The sequence below is a fragment of the Felis catus genome, chromosome B3, assembly GCF_018350175.1.
Source record: "Felis catus isolate Fca126 chromosome B3, F.catus_Fca126_mat1.0, whole genome shotgun sequence".
In the NCBI taxonomy this organism is placed as follows: domain Eukaryota; kingdom Metazoa; phylum Chordata; class Mammalia; order Carnivora; family Felidae; genus Felis; species Felis catus.
This window is the reverse complement of record NC_058373.1, coordinates 39,826,083-39,841,823: the sequence shown is the minus strand read 5'-3', so window position 1 is coordinate 39,841,823 and position 15,741 is coordinate 39,826,083. Positions and strand designations below refer to the sequence as shown.

Below are 15,741 nucleotides of genomic sequence, written 5' to 3'. Positions count from 1 at the left end.
CATTCTCTCTTCACGGAGGTTTGGTTTCTTTCCTTAGATCTGGGTTGTTAAAATGATGTTACTCACAGGGACCATGTGCAAGACTTTCTTTTCTTAATGTGTGGAATGGAATCACTGGGTCAGGGCAGGTAAGTGTAATAATTTGTTCCCCAAGTGAAGGTACCCGTTTACATTTCTGCCAATGGCATTTGTGTAGTTCGCATAGCTTCTCATCTTTACTGGTCTTTGGTATGCTGACTTTAATTTTTGCCCATCTAGTGGAACTAATACCTGACAGTGATTTTTTGGCTTTTTGGGTTCTTTTGTTTTGTGTTTTATTTTGAGAGAGAGAGAGAGAGAGAGAGAGAGAGAGAGAGAGAGAGAGCGCGCGCCTGAGAGAGCAGGGGAGAGGGGCAGAGGGAGAGAGAGAATCCCAAACAGGGTACATGCTCATTCAGAGTCCTAAGATGGGGCTTGATCTCATGATCCTGGGATCATGACCTGAGCTGAAATCGCCATTCGGTCGCTCACCCTACTGAGTCAGGTGCCCTTGACGGTGGTTTTAATGTACATTTCTCTAGGTACTGCTAAAGTTGAATATCTTTTCAAAGAATTTTTTTTTTTTTTTTTTGCCATCGTGGTTTATCTTCATTGAAATGCCTATACATGCCTTTTGCCCATTTTTCCTCCTTAGATTGTGAATCTTTGTCTTATTTTGGAAGTTTTAACACCACCTTTAGACTGTAGAGTCTAAATAGTAATTCTTTGTTGGTTAACTTCTTTCAGGTAATAGCTTCCCTTTCCACTCTTCTTTTGTGTCTTGGTGAACTGTTCTTAATTTTAATGTTGTCAGATTGATTTTTTTCTTCATTCTGATTTGTGCTTTTTAAAAGTTTTTTAATAATTTACTACCTCAGGCTATTTAGGAAACTATCTTTTCAAGTTATGTCTTTCATATTTAAGTCCTTGATTAATCTGGAACTGAATTTTTGTGCATAGTGTGAAGTATGGATCAATTTTTATCCCTCACCCCCTCCCCACTGACAGTTGTTCTGCACTGTGTATTGATTGATGTCTCCTTTCCCCACTATAGATCTTCTTTGACAACTCTGACATACATCAGCTCTCCTTATATGCCTGGGAATGTTTCTGGGCTCTGTCTTTTTCCTAAACCAGTCGATTGAGGTATGATTGCATAGGAAAAGCTGCATGTATTTAATGTATACAATTTGATGAGTTTGGAGGTAAGTATACATCCATGAAACTATCACCACAGTCAATGCCATAAACATTGTGGGCTCTCTATTCTGTTCCATGGGTGTAATTTGTCTTTCCTTGAGCTAATATCATACAGGAGTAACTTGGCTATCCTTTGATCTTTCAAAAATGTTTAAGGGGCCTGAGTGAGTCAGTTGAGTGAGCAACTCTTGATTTCGGCTCAGGTCATGATACTAGGGTTGTGGGATCAAGTCTTTTGTCAGGCTCTCACTGAGTGTGGAGACAGCTTTGGATTCTGTCTCTCTCTCCCCCTCTCTCCCTCTCCCCTCTGCCCCTCTCCACTTCTCACACCCCCTCTCTCAATAATATTTTTTTCGATGTTTAAAATTGCCTTGTTGATTTCTATGAAAATTCCTGTTGGATCTGAATTAAATCTGTAAATTAATTAGGGAGAATTGAATCTTCATCTTCCACATGGTCATGATTTCTCTCTCCATATGTGTAAGTTTTTTTTACTATCTTTCAATAAAAAATGTTAAAAATGTCTACTAAAGATTTTGCACCCTTTGGTATTTTTTCCTTTTTTCCCCTACCCTTTGTTAATTTTTAAAGTTGCATTTCTTAATTGTACATTGCTCTTGTGCATGAATGTAGTTGACTCTTGGGGCACCTGGCTGGCTCAGTTGGTAGGTAGAGCATGCAATTCTTGATTTCTGGGTCCTGAGTGAAAGCCCCATATGTGGGTGGAGTCTAAAAAAAATGTAGTTGACTCTTGTATAGAATTTTATATCTGGCAATCTTGCTTGACTCTTGCATTAACTCTAATAAGTTGTGTGTAGATTATTTTGAGTTTTCTATTTACAAGATATATTATCTGAGTTCATTTCTTCCTTTCTACTATTTAGATATATATTTTCTTTTTAAAAAATGTTTTAAATGTTTATTTTTGAGAGAGAGCGCGTGTGTGTGTGAGCTGGGGAAGGGCAGAGAGGGAGGGAGATACAGAATCCGAAGCAGGCTCCAGGCTCTGAGCTGTCAGCACAGAGACTGATGTGGGGCTCGAACCCACGAGCCATGAGATCATGACCTGAGCTGAAGTCAGACGCGCTAACCAACTGAGCCACCCAGGAACCCCTAGATATACATTTTCTTATTGAGCAGCCAGCATATACAATGTTTATTGTATAATGTATATTGTATAATGTTAAGTAGAAATGATAGTGGAACTTTAAAAAATACATATATACACACACATATATTTATTTATTTATTTATTTTTTTTTAGAGCAAAAGCAGGGGAGGGTTAGGGTTAGGTAGAGAGAGGGGGACAGAGGATCTGATGTTGGCTCTGCACTGACAGGCTGATAGCAGCAAGCCCAATATGGGGCTTGAACTCACAACCGTGAAATCATGACCTGAGCCAAAGTTGGATGCTCAATCAACTGAGACACCCAGGTGCTCCAGAAATGATAGTGAAACTTTTGTGTGTGTGTGTGTGTGTGTGTGTGTGTGTGTGTGTGAGAGAGAGAGAGAGAGAGAGAGAGAGAGAGCATGCAAGCAAGCAAGTGAGCTTGAGGGAGAGGGGCAAAGGGAGAGAGAGAGAATCCTAAGCAGGCTCCACCCTCAGTGCAGAGCCCGGCTTGGGGCTGAATCCCACAACTCTGGGATCCTGAACTGAGCCAAAATCAAGAGTCAGATGCTCAACCAACTGAGCCACTCAGGTGCCTCTGATTTTTCTTTGAGATTTTTAATGTGGTGAATGGCATTGAGTTATTTCCAAATGTTAAGCCAATCTTGCATTTCTAGAATAAATCTGTCTTAGCTTGGGCTGCTATGACAAAATACCATAAACTGGGTGGCTCAAACAACAGAAATTTATTTCTCACAGTTCTAAGGGACTGGAAGTCTGAGATCAGGGTGCCAAATGATAGCTACTGCCCTTCCCCTTCCCCCAGGTTGCAGACAATTGGCTTTTTGTATCTTCTTCACACAGTGAAAAAAGAGCTAGCTAGTTCTCTGTCCTCTTATAAGGGCACTGATCCCATTTATGAAGTCTCCACCCCCATGACCTAATTACCTCCCAGAGGCCCTACTTCCCATATCATCACACTGGGATTGGGTTTCAACAAATTCATTTGGGGGTGGGGGACACAAACACCCAATCCACAAAACCCAACTAATCACACTGTATTTTTAAACATTGTTGGACTCAGTTTGCTGATATTGTGATTAGGCTTTTATATTTAAATTCTCTAAGGGGATTGGCCAGTAAAAATATTACTTAATTATTGTGCCCTTGTTTTATTATCAAGGATATAGAAATTTATAAGATGAGCTGGAAAGTATTCTTTCCTCCCTCACCCCCCTCCACCTTAACCTCTGGGAGAGTCTATATCACCTTGGAATGATCTAGATGTTCCTTGATGTTTGCCAGCAAAGCCATTGAGGCTTGATGTTTTGCCAGTGATTCTTGTCTTTTTTGTTATATGACATTCAGGTTTTCTATTTCTTCTTGAGTCAGTTTTTTTAAGTTTTATAAACATGGATATGCAAGTTATATACATATATCTAAGTTATATCTAGGTTTTATGTATATAATATGTACATTTTCTGCAGTTTTAAAATTTATTGGCATGTAGTTGTTGATACTATTCTCTGTTATTTGACTCTGCTCTATCTGTAATGTCCTTTTTTCATTCCCAATATTATTTATTTATGCCTTCTCTTTTTTTGACCTTGTACATCTGTCAGAAGTTGTCAATTTTATTAGCTTTTTTCCAAAGAACCAAATTTGGAGTTTGATGATCCTCTCTAGTGTGCATCCGCCACCCCCCCACCCCCCCGACTGCCCACTAATTTCTGGTTATGTCTTCAGTACACTCTTGTGTACTTTTTTGGTAGTTTTTCTATTGTTTCAAAAGGAATTTTTATGTTGTTCAACAAGCTGATTTAAAAATTCATTTTGGGGGAGCTTGGGTGGCTCAGTTGGTTGAGTGTCCAGCTCTTGATTTCAGCTCAGGTCATGATCTCACAGGTTGTGGGATCAAGCCCTGTGTCAGACTCTGCACTGACAGTGTGGAGCCTGCTTGGGATTCTCTCTCTCTCCTCTGACCTCCCCGCCCCTCATGGGCATGCATGCGTGCCCACATGCACTCTCTCTCAAAACAAATAAACTTAAAAAAAAAAAAAAAGTCAATTTGGAAAAGAAAATGGCCTACACTATCACAGTGATAACTTTGTCACTATACCTAGTTTCTCATGTTCCACTGGATGTTATCCTTGTTTTGCTTTTCCTAGAAGCTTCTAACACCCTAGTCTTATCCTTCCTTGTATCCCTGGAAAATAGTATGTCCCAGGAAATGTGGAAGGAAGCAATAGGAGGAAGATAATCTCCCATTAAGTGGCTTCAAGAGGAGCCAGTCCTCTCTGTGAGAAAACAGCGATTTCTCCCTGCCTGCCTCACAGGATGTCATGAGAAGCAGACAAGAGAGGATGGATACGAAAAGGAAATGTTTAAAAGTGATATGCAAAATAAAGCATTGCTCTAATCTTCCAAAACTAGACAGTAACACAGAGGCTCAGCAATGTTGGGAGGAGGGTCACCTCAAGGCCTAGAAGCACTCCCCTCAGCACTCCCTGGGATCTCACACCAGCAAGCACTGATGGCCTCTTCTTTCAGAAGGCCCCCTACAAGACCCCTGTACTGTCCAGCCCCAGGAGGGTCTCCAGAACACATAGCAATTCGAATTACAAATTCGAATGTTCGCCTTTCTGGAACATTTGGGTTTTTGCCTAGGGGAGCCCCTTCCCTGTCAATAGAGCAGCCTCTTCATTTCCTCAAGGGTATTTTACCTCCTGAGGTAACAGGGGACTTTCTGATCCGTTCTCTCTCTTTCTCTGTCTAATGTATTTATTCAGCCATTTATTATGAGATATTTATTTGGGCATTTTAAAAAAGGTTTTACTTAGGGGCGCCTGGGTGGCGCAGTCGGTTAAGCGTCCGACTTCAGCCAGGTCACGATCTCGCGGTCCCGGAGTTCGAGCCCCGCGTCAGGCTCTGGGCTGATTGCTCAGAGCCTGGAGCCTGTTTCCGATTCTGTGTCTCCCTCTCTCTCTGCCCCTCCCCCGTTCAAGCTCTGTCTCTCTCTGTCCCAAAAATAAATAAACGTTGAAAAAAAAATTAAAAAAAAAATAAAAAAGGTTTTACTTAAATTCCACTTGGTTAACATACAGTGTCGTATTAGTTTCAGGTGTACAGTATAGTGATTCAGCACTTCCGTATATCACTCTGTGCTCATCAGGACAAGTGGACTCCTTAATCCCCATTACCTATTTAACCCACCCCCCCCACCTCCCCTCTGGTATCCATCCCTTTATTCTCTATAGTTAAGAGTCTGTTTCTTGGTTTGCCTCTTTCTTGTTTATTGCTTATTTGTTTTGTTCCTTAAATTCCACATTTGAGTGAAATCATATAGTATTTGTCTTTGACTTATTTTGCTTAGCATAATACTCTAGTTCCATCCATGTCATTGCGAATGGCAAGATTTCATTCTTTTTTATGGCTGAATAATATTCCATTGTGTATATATATCACATCTTCTTTATTCATCAGTCCAATGGACACTTGGTCTGTTTCCATAATTTGGCTATTGTAAATAATACTTCTATAAACCTCAGAATGCATGTATCCCTTTGAATTAGTATTTTTGTATTCTTTGGGTAAATACTAGTAGTGCGATTGCTGGATCATAGGGTATTGCTATTTTTAACATTTTGAGGAACCTCCATACTGTTTTTCAGAGAGGCTGCACCAGTTTGCATTCCTGCCAACAGTGCACAAGGGTTCCCCTTTCTCCACATCCTTGCCAACACCTGTTGTTTTTTGTGTTCTTGATTTTAGCCCTTCTGACAGGTGTGAGGTGATATCTCATTGTACTTTTGATTTGCATTTCCCTGATAATGAGTGATGTCAAGCATCTTTGCATGTGTCTGTTGGCCATCTGGATGTCTTATTTAAAGAAATGTCTGTTCGTGTCTTCTGACCATTTTTTAATTGGATTATTTGTTTTTTGGGTGTTGAATTTTATAAATTCTTTATATATATTTTGGATACTAACCCTTTATCAGATAAGTCATTGGCAAATATCTTCTCCCATTCCATAGGTTGCCTTTTAGTTTTGTTGATTGTTTCCCTCACCGTGCAGCTTTTTATTTTGATGTAGCCCCAAGAGTTTATTTTTGCTTTCATTTTCCTTGCCTCAGGAGACCTATGTAGAAAAAAGTTGTTATGGTTGAGGTCAGAGAAATTACTGCCTGTGCTTTCTTCCAGGACTTTTATGGTTTCAGGTATCATATTTAGATCTTTCATCCATTTGGAATTTGTTTTTGTATATGGTGTAAGAAAGTGGCCCAGTTTCATTCTTTTACATGTTGCTATCCAGTTTTCTCAGTACCATGTGTTGAAGAGGCTGTCTTTTTCCTATTGGATATTCTTTTCTGTTTTGTCGAAGATTAATTGACCATAATATTGTGGGTTAATTTCTGGGTTTTCTATTCTGTTCTATTGATCTATGTGTCTGGTGTGTGTGTGTGCGTGCACGCCAATACCATACTATTTTGATGACTACAGCTTTGTGATACAACTTGAAGTCTGGAATTGTGATGCTTTCAGCTTTGCTTTTCTTTTTCAAGTTTTCTTTGGCTATTTGGGGTCTTTTGCGTTTCCATACAAATTTTAGGATTATTCAGTTTTGTGAAAAATGCTGTTGGTATTTTGTTAGGAATTGCATTAAATGTGTAGATTGCTGTGGGTGATACAGACATTTAATAATAATCGCTCTTCCAGGGTGCCTGGGTGGCTCAGTCTGTTGAGCGTCTGACTTTGGCTCAGGTCATGATCTCATGGCTCTTGGGTTCGAGCCCAGTGTCGGGCTCTGTGCTGACAGCTCAGAGCCTGGAGCCTGTTAGGATTCTGTGTCTCCCTCTGTCTCTACCCCTCTCCTGCTCATGGTGCTGTCTCTGTCTCTCAAAAATAAATAAAAAATGTTTTAAAAATTTTAATAATATTCTTCCAATTCATAAGCATGGAATGTCTCTCTCCATTTCTTTGTGTCTTCAATTTCTTTCATCAGTGTTTTTATAGTTTTCAGAGTACAGATCTTTCACCTCTTTGGTTAGGTTTTTTTCCGATGTATCTTATTATTATTTTTTTCCCCTTTTCCTTTTTCCAGCTGGCACATTTATTAGCATTAAACACAAGACACTTCTCTTCCCTGACCCCAGGAAGCCATGCCCACAAAGTCTCAGGCTCCTGAAGTAGGGTCCCTCTGCCCCATTTCTGAAACAACTTCTCAGGCTTTGGCAGTGAGCTGCTGAATCTTCTGGCATGAAGCATGATAGCATGCTTTCCCTGCAGAGCTGGCTCGATTTCCTCCAGTTGGCTGGGGAGGAAGTCTATCTTCCTCTTGAGAGAGTCCCTGAAATCCTCAGCTGTCTTTTCTACATAGTAGCCTCTTCCCACATCAATGAGTACATGTTCCACATCATGTCACCTCCCAAGGACATACATAGAACTCATCAGTGGGAGGAGTAATTCTTCCCCCTCATTGTTCTTGTTACAGCATGTTCAAACAGTCCGCAGCTTCCACATACTTGGTCTGCCCCACCTTGAGCTGGGCAATGGACGTGGGCAAGAACTCCAGTTCTTGGTCCAGTTTTTTCTTTCTTTCTTTCTTTCTTTCTTTCTTTCTTTCTTTCTTTCTTTCTTTCTTTCTTTCTTTCTTTCTTTCTCTTCCTTCCTTCCTTCCTTCCTTCCTTCCTTCCTTCCTTCCTTCCTTCCTTCCTTCCTTCCTTCCTTCCTTCCTGTTTATTTTATTTTTGAGAGAGAGAGTGTGTGAGCAGAAGAGGGGCAGAGAGAGAGGGGGGAGAATCCCAAGCAGGCTCTGCACTGTCAGAACAGAGCCCGATTCACAGCTCAAACTCACGAACCATGAGATCATGACCTGAGCTGAAATCAAGAGTTGGATGCTTAACTGACCGAGCCACCCAGGTGCCCCTTGGTCCAGCTTGTTCTTGAGCATTTATAGCTGTAGCAGGTTCAGCTGGGTGATGTTAACTGACTACACCATGTTGGGAAGGAGGACTAACTATCTTATTTTTGGTGCAGTTATAAAATGGGATTGATTACTTCATTTCTCTTTCTGCTGCTTCATTATTGGTATATAGAAATTGGTGTATAGAAAGTCTACATTGATTTTGTATTCTACAACTTTACTGCATTTGTTTATCAGTTCTAGCAGTTTTTTGGTGGACACCTTCAAGTTTTCTATGTATAGTATCATGTTATCTGCAAATATCTTGCACTTTATTTCATTTTGTTGTGGGAGCTGTGGCTAGGACTTTCAGTACTATGTTGAATAAAAGTGGTGAGAGTGGACACCACTTTTTCCTGACTATAGAGGAAAAGCTCTCTGTTTTTCCCCATTTAGGATGATATTACCTGTGAATTTTTTATAAATGGCTTTATTATATTGGGGGATGTTCCCTCTAAACCTAATTTGTTGAGGGTTTTTACCATGAATGGATGTTGTACTTTGTTAAATGCTTTTTCTGCATCTATTGAAATGATATTGTTCTTATCCTTTCTGTTATTGATGTGATGTATTATGTTGATTGATTTGTGAATATTGAACTATCCTTGCAACCCAAGAGTATATCCCTTTGATTGTGATGAGTCATTTTTTTAAGGCTTTGTTTATTTATTTATTTTGAGAGAGAGAACACATGTGCATTTGTGAGCAGGGGAAGGACAGAGGGAGAGAGAGAATCTTAAGCAGGCTTCACGCTCAGCACCAAGCCTAATGCAAGGCTCCATCCCACGACCCTGGGATCATGACCTGAGCCAAAATCAAGAGTCGGACATCCAATCAATTAAGCCATCCATGCGCCCCTTGGTGAATGAGTTTTTTAATGTATTGTTGGGTTCAGTTTGCTAGTATTTTGCTGAGGAGTTTTGCATCTATGTTCATCAGAGATTTGGCCTGTGGTTCTCTTTTTTTGTGGTGTCTCTATCAGGTTTTGGTATCAGGGTGATGCTGGCCTCATAGAATGAATTTGGAAATTTTCCTTCTTTTTCTATTTTTTGGAGTAGTTTGAGAAGAATAGGTATTAACTTGTTAAATATTTGGTAGAATTCGCCTGTGAAGCCAACTAGTCCTGGATTTTTTTTTTTTTTTTTTTTGAGAGCTAGCATGAGTGGGAGAGGGACAAAGAGAGAGGAGGACAGAGGTTCTGAAGCAGGCTCCACACTGACAGCAGCAAGCCTGATGGGGGGCTCAAACTCACAAACTGCAAGATCACGACCTGAGCTGAAGTCGGATGCTCAATTGACTGAGCCACCCAGGGGCCCCTGGACTTTTTTTTTTTTTAAGTTTATTTATTTAAGTAATCTCTTGACCCTGAGACCAAGTGTCACATGCTCTTCCAACTGAGCCAGCCAGGTGACTCAAATTTGTTCTTTATTTTATTAGTTATTTATTTATTTAAAAATATTTTAAGTAATCTCTACACCCAACATGGAGCTCAAACTTACAACCCAAGATCAAGAATTGCATACTCTACCAACTAAGCCAATGAGGTGTTCCATGGTTCTGGACTTTTGCTGGGGGTTTTTCATCACTGATTCAATTTCTTTGCTCATTATTGGTCTGTTCAAATTTTTTTTTCTGCTTAGTTTTGGTAATTTATATGTTTTTAAGAATTTATCAATTTCCTCTAGGTTGTCCAATTTGTTGACATATAGTTTTCATAATCTCTTTTAATTGTTTGTATTTCTGTAATGTTGGTTGCTATTTCTCTTCTCTCATTTGTGATTTTATGTGGGTCCTTTCTCTTTTTGATAAATCTGGAATGAAGTTTATCAGTTTTATTAATTTTTTCAAAGAATCAGCTGGTTTCATTGATCTGTTCTTTTATTTATTATTTAAATGTTTATTTTTGAGAGAGAGAGTGTGTGGGGAAGGTGCAGAGAGAGAGGGAGACAGAGGATCTGAAGCGGGCTCTGAGCTGACAACAGTGAGCCTGATGCAGGGCTTGAACTCACAAACCATGAGATTGTGAGCAGAGCCAAAATTGGTTGCTCAACTGACTGAGCCACCCAGGCACCCCTATTTATTATTTTTTTTAATGTAACTTCTGTGCCCAACATGGGGCTCAAACTTGTGACCCCAAGATCAAGAGTCACATGCTCTACCACCTGAGCCAGCCAAGCCTCCCCTGTTCTAATGTTTTTTCTAGTTTCTATATCACTTATTTCTGCTCTCATATTTTTTTCTTAGATTTTTTAAAAAAATTATTTACTTTTCGAGAGGGCGAGAGAGGGAGAGAGTATCCCAAGCAGGCACCGCACTGTTAGCATGGAGCCCTTTGCAAGGCTCAGACTCATGAACTGTGAGATCATGACTTGAGCCGAAATCAAGAGTCAGATGTTTAACCAACTGAGCCACCTACACACCCCTTCTGCTCTAATCTTTATTATTTCCTCCCTTCTGCTGGCTTTAGACTCCCCCCCCCCCCCCCCAGTTCCTTTAGGCATAAGGTTAGGTTGTTTATTTGAGATTTTTCTTGCTTCTTGAGGTAGGCCTATATTATATGTACTTCCCTCTTAGAACCACTTTTGTTGCATCCCAAAGGTTTTGGACCATTGTATTTTCATTTGTTTCCATGTATCTTTTTTATTTCTTCTTTTATTTCCTGATTGACTCATTCATTGTTTAGTAGCATATTACTTAACCTCTATGTATTTGTGGTCTTTCCAGATTTTTTTCTTGTGATTGACTTCTAGTTTCATAGTATTGTGGTCAGAAAAGGTGCATGGTATGGCTTTGGTTTTATTGAATTTGTTGAGACCTGTTTTGTGGCCTAATATGTGATCTATTCTGGAGAATGTTCCATGTGCGCTTGAAAAGAATATGTATTCTGTTTTAGGATGGAATGTTCTGAATATATCTGTTAAATCCATCTGGTCCAGTATGTCATTCAGAGCCCTTGTTTCCTTATTGATTTTCTGTTTAGATGATCTGTTTATTGATGTAAGTGGTGTGTTAAAGCCTCTACTATTATTGTATTATTATCAATTAGTTCCTTTATGTTTACTATTATTTTATGTATTCGGGTTCTCCGATGTTGGGTCCATAAATATGTACAGTTATTATATCTTCTTGTCAGATTGTCCCCTTTATTATTATATAGCACCCTTCTTTGTCTTTTGTTACAGTGTTTGTTTTAAAGTCTATTTAGTTTAAACATAAGAGACGCTTAAATATAGAGAACAAACAGAGGGTTACTGGAGGGGTTGTGGGAGGAGGGATGGGCTAAATGGGTAAGAGGCTTAAGGAATCTACTGAAAACGTTGTACCATGTGCTAACTAACTTGGATGTAAGTTATAAAAAATAAATAAATTATAGAAAGTAAAGTCTATTTTGTCTGATATATGGGGCACCTGGGTGGCTCAGTCAGTTAAGCATGTGACTCTTGATATTGGCTGGGATCATCATTTCACAGTTCATGAGACTGAGCCCCGTTTCTGGGGCTCTCTTTCCCAGATTGGGATTCTCTCTTTCCTCTCTCTCTGCCTCTTTCCCCTCTCATGCTCTCTCTCTCTCAAAATAAGTAAACATTAAAAAATAAAGTCTATTTTGTCCGATATAAGCATTGCTACTCTGGCTTTCTTTTGACATCCATTCGTATGGTAGATGCTTCTCCACCCCTCACTTTCAACCTGCAGGTGTCTTCAGGTCTAAAATGAATCTCTTGTAGTCAGCGTATAGATGGGTCTTGTTTTTTGTTTTTGTTTTTGTTTTTTTAATCCATTGTGGCACTCTATGTCTTTTTATTGGAGCATTTAGTCCATCTACATTCAAAATAATTATTTGTTACTAAATTTTGTTTATTTTGAGAGAGAGAGAGTGTGTGCATGTGTGTAAGTGGAGGATGGGCAGAGAGAGGGAGAGAGAGAATCCAAAGTAGGCTCAGCTGGGCTGACAGAGTGGAGCCCAGTGTGGGGCTTGAACCCATGAACTATGAGATCATGACCTGAGCCAAAGTCAAGAGTCAGATGCTTAGCTGACTGAGCCACCCAAGTGCTTCCATTCAAAGTAACTATTGATAGATATGTTTTATTGCCATTTTATTACTTGTTTCATGGTTATTTCTGGAGATTTTTCTCTGATTCTTTCTTATCTTTCTCTCATGGTTTGTTTATTTTCTTTAGTGATATATTTAGATTTCTTTCTCTTTATTCTTTGCATATTTATTTGTAATTTTTTAAATGTTTATTTTTGAGACAGAGTGTGAGAGGGGGAGGGGCAGAGAGAGAGGGAGACACAGAATCTGAAGCAGGCTCCAGGCTCCGAGCTGTCAGCATGCAGTCCAACGCGGGGCTTGAACTCATGAACTGTGAGATCATGACCTGAGCTGAAGTCAGACGCTTAACTGACTGAGCCACCCAGGCACCCCTATTTGTAAATTTTTTTTTTTAACATTTATTTATTTTTGAGACAGAGACAGAGCATGGGCAGGGGAGGGTCAGAGAGAGAGGGAGACACAGAATCCGAAACAGGCTCTAGGCCATGAGCTGTCAGCCCAGAGCCCGATGTGGGACTCGAACTCACAGACCACGAGATCATGACCTGAGCCAAAGTTGGATGCCCAACCGACTGAGCCACCCAGGCATCCCAGGTGCCCATATTTGTAATTTTTTATTGTTTACTATTAGGTTTGTATATAACATCTTCTGCATATAGTGGTCTGTATTAAGTTAATGGTTGTTTAAGCTTGAACCCATTCTTTACTCTGGTTCTTTCCATGTTTTTCATATATGTTGTCATATTTTATATCCTCTTTTTTTTTTTTTTTTTTGAAAGCGTGAAAGAGCAGGGTCAAGAGGGGGGGAGAGAGAGAGAGAGAGAGAGAGAGAGAATCCTAAACAGGCTGCACAGTCAGCATGGAACCCAATGCAGGGTTCAATCCCATGACTCTGGGATCATGACCTGAGCTGAAGTCAAGAGTCGGATGCTTAACCGACTAAGGCACCCAGATGCTCCATCTTTTTTTTTTTTTTTATGAGGTCCTTGACTGATTTTTTTATAGAAGTATTCATTTTTATTGCTTTTGTGTTTCCTATCTTCATACTGTCACTTCTGGTCTTCCTTTTCCATTCACAGAGTCCCCTTTAGTATTTCTTGCAGGGCTGGTTTCATGCTCATGAACTCCTTTAATTTTTTGCTTCTCTGTGAAATTCTTTATTTCTTCTTTTATTTTGAATTTTAACTTTGTTGGATAGAGTATTCTTAGCTGCAGATTTTTTCCCACTTAGCACTTTAAATATATCATGCCAGTTTCTTCTGGCTTGGAGAATTTCTGCTGAAAAATTTGCTGATAGCCTTAGGGATTTTCCTTTATAAGTAAGTAATTGTCTTCATTTTCCTTGTTGCTTTTAAGATTTTTTCCTTATTACTATATTTTGCCAGTTTAATTATAATATGTCTGGGTGTGGGTCTGTTTTTGTTGATTTTGAGGGGAGTTCTCTGTGCCTCCTGGATCTGAGTATCTGTTTCCTTCCCCAGATTAGGGAAGGTTTCAGCTATTATTTCTTCAGATAAATTTTCTGCTTTCTGTTCTTCTGGGACTCCTATAATATGAATGTTATTACATTTGATGGAGTCACTGAGTTCCCTAAGTCTATTCTCATGTCCCATAATTCTTCTTTCTTTCCTTTGTTCAGCTTCATTATTTTCCATTATTTTGTCTTGTCACTAATTCATTCCTCTGCTTCTTCCAGCCTGCTGTTCATTGCATCAAGCCTGTTTCCAATCTTTTTTTATTATACTCTTCATCTCTGATTCTTTTTGAACTCTTTTGTCTCTGTGGTAAGGGTCTCACTGAAGTCTTCGATTCTTTTCTCAAGCCCAGTGAATATCCTTAGGATTGTTGTTTTAAATTCTCCACCAGGCTTGTTACTTATATCTGTTGCACTTAGATCTCTGGTCGTGGCCTTATCTTATTCTTTTATTTGGAATAATTTCCTCTGCCTTAGCATTTTGTCTAAGTCTCTGCCTTCTTCTGTGAGTTAGAAAAGCCAGTTATGTCTCCTGCTCCTGAGAGTAATGGCTTTATGAAGAAGAGATCATGTAGTGTCCAGAGCCTGGCACTTCAGGGAGTACCTCTGGTGCTGCGTTCAATCTGCTATAGTGTTTTGGCTGCTCTAATCTTCAGGCCAGTCATCTGCAGAGGCTCTCCTTGCCTGCAGTGGGCAGTGTTTGGTCCCTGGCCTAAATGTGGTGGGCTTTAACAAGGTGTGCTCTGGTCTGCTTGTAAAATGAGACCTGTCACCACCTCTATCAGAACTAAGGCCCTGCAGAACTCTTTGGTTGGGAGATATGGTGTAGATAGGGGTTTGTGCTGATCTAGGGAAGGGGCTCACTGTGCTGGCACTGAGAAGGATGGTCCTACCAGAGCACAGGGAGGTGGGACTTGGGGTAAGCAAGTTAGGTAGCCAGTGTCCATGCTGCACTTTTTCATGCAGGTGGCTCTGTGTTTATTCTGGGGGAGGGGGAATGGCACTAGCCAGCTCCTTTGTTCTCCATCTCTCTCTTTGAACAGTGTCTCTCAGGGGCACACTCCAAGAAGAGTAAAGAATCTTCCTTTGTACCCCAGGTGCTCTTCAGATCGCTATTTCCTCACTGTCTGCCCATGGGTTGTTTGCCTGCCTTCTTTCCAGGAGCAGCCTGGATAACTCTGCACTGCAGCCCAGCCCAACCCACTGACACTTCAGATTTCAGGATTTAAGCCTCACTGGTTGCAATAATTCACAAAATTCAACCCCTCTCGCTTTCTAAGCCAATGGCTGTGGGGAAATGCTCTCCTTGTGTGTTCCTCTGTGTGTTCTTTTCTCTCGCCCTTCTCCACGACCACATGTCCTTCCCCTCTACAGCACCTGTGATCTGTTTCTCCCCTAAACCACATCTCCACTCTTCCTACCTTCTCCGATGTGGTCTCTACTCTCCCTTTAGTTGTGGAGTTTGTTTTGTCAATCTTCAGGTTGATTTCTGGGGTATTGAGGATGATTTGATAGTTACCTAGCTGTGTTCATGGGACAAGGCAAGCCTAGGGTCCTCCTACTCTGCCACCATCATTCCCCCTCTCTGACACTTCCTCTTGATGAAGAGACCAAAAAGCACTTAAGTTCATTCTCCTAAGGCTCCTGTTACACTGTCATCCTTCATCCACTCATTCTACAAACATTTTCAAGACTTTGATCAAAGACATAATTTAATATTTTTTCTCATGACCCCCACATATTGAAAGAGTTTTGCCCACTGCATTTATCAAGTAAAAATTTATTCATTTCCATTTGTAATTAATCAAAAGCGTATTTGACCACCAGCCAGAGTTCTGATTAGCATGGGAATAGAGTGCTCTCCCAGAGCGAGTCTAATACCAGCCTAAGTTGGGGAGGACCATGGGGAGGGACACAGCCATGGACA

The 15,741-nt window shown here is 40.3% G+C and overlaps 1 long non-coding RNA gene across 5 annotated transcripts in view; it reads left to right on the top strand.

The window, feature by feature from the left end:
* LOC111560808 overlaps positions 1-15,741 on the top strand; it is a 40,532-nt gene that overhangs the window by 857 nt on the left and 23,934 nt on the right. For 2 of the 5 annotated variants that reach the window (XR_002742889.2, XR_006599114.1), the window contains exons 2-3: positions 38-128; positions 1,073-1,164. This is a non-coding gene — a long non-coding RNA (uncharacterized LOC111560808). Of the gene's footprint in view, positions 1-37; positions 1,165-15,741 lie in introns of all 5 variants that reach the window. The other 3 variants (XR_006599116.1, XR_006599115.1, XR_006599117.1) reach the window with 2 other exon arrangements.